Source organism: Chrysochloris asiatica, unplaced genomic scaffold (genome assembly GCF_000296735.1).
Source record: "Chrysochloris asiatica unplaced genomic scaffold, ChrAsi1.0 scaffold00391, whole genome shotgun sequence".
In the NCBI taxonomy this organism is placed as follows: Eukaryota; Metazoa; Chordata; class Mammalia; order Afrosoricida; family Chrysochloridae; genus Chrysochloris; species Chrysochloris asiatica.
In genome coordinates this window covers 1026998-1028016 of record NW_006408909.1, presented here as the reverse complement: position 1 = coordinate 1028016, position 1019 = coordinate 1026998, and positions in this window count along the sequence as shown.

Below are 1019 nucleotides of genomic sequence, written 5' to 3'. Positions count from 1 at the left end.
TAACTCCCAGTCGTCTCCTGATGCCCCTTCCCAGCTGTTACTAATGCCAGCAGGACTCCGCCCAAGCCTTTTGTCCTTCCCTTTCACTTTGCCCCAACTGAGTTCAGGGGCTATAGATATGTTAATTGAGCCTGAGAAACCAAGTTGTGGGCCTGGGATTCGAACCAGCAACATACGATGTAAAGTTACCTGAATGTCTGGAAAATTACTGATGTTAGCTGTATCCTATTTTAGTCCCTCCCAGCTTGGTGTGAAGCTCCTCCCCTAAATAAAACTGAGATGCAGGCCGGCCGGCCCAGGTATGCATTACAGGTTGGAGGGCATGCAGTAAAGATTGCAGGGCAGTGAGTTGCTGCCTGCAGAGGCCATGATGCCTGTAGTCCCAAGTCTGCCCACCAGTGATGCATCCACCCTGGTTTCGGGGTGCCTCTTTGTCCCCCTCCTTCTGTCTGTCTGTGTATTCTTTTGCTATCCCTATTGCCGCTGGATCTCCCCTCCTCATGAACCAAACACTTGTGAACAACACAACTATATCGAGGACAGTCCCCGGCACCTTGATATAAACTTTTCTTTATATATACATTTATGCATTTCACTGGTTTTGCATCGTGAGAGAGTCCAAAAACCTAAGACAACTATGCTCTCCCAAATCAATTACTTTGGCATCTTTGTTGAGAACCAAGTGATTGTACATGTGTGACTTTATTTCTGGACTCTGTTTAGTTCCACAGATCTATCCTTGGGCCAATCCTCCACTGTCTTGATTACTGTAGCTTTCAGATGTCTTTAAATCGGGCAGTACAAAGTCTTCTATTTTTTCCTTCTCTAAATTGTTTTGGCTATTCTAGGCCCATGGATTCAGGAGTCCCCACAGAAGAGCTCTGTCAGCTTTTAGCATGCCCTGGAGTGCTCTGCCTTTTAGAGGTCCCAGTTCCTCAAAGCCAGCTTCTTCCTCCATCCCCCAAATGTCCTGATAAACAGAATAGCCAACAGTCCTGGCTTTGCAATCAGGACTGATG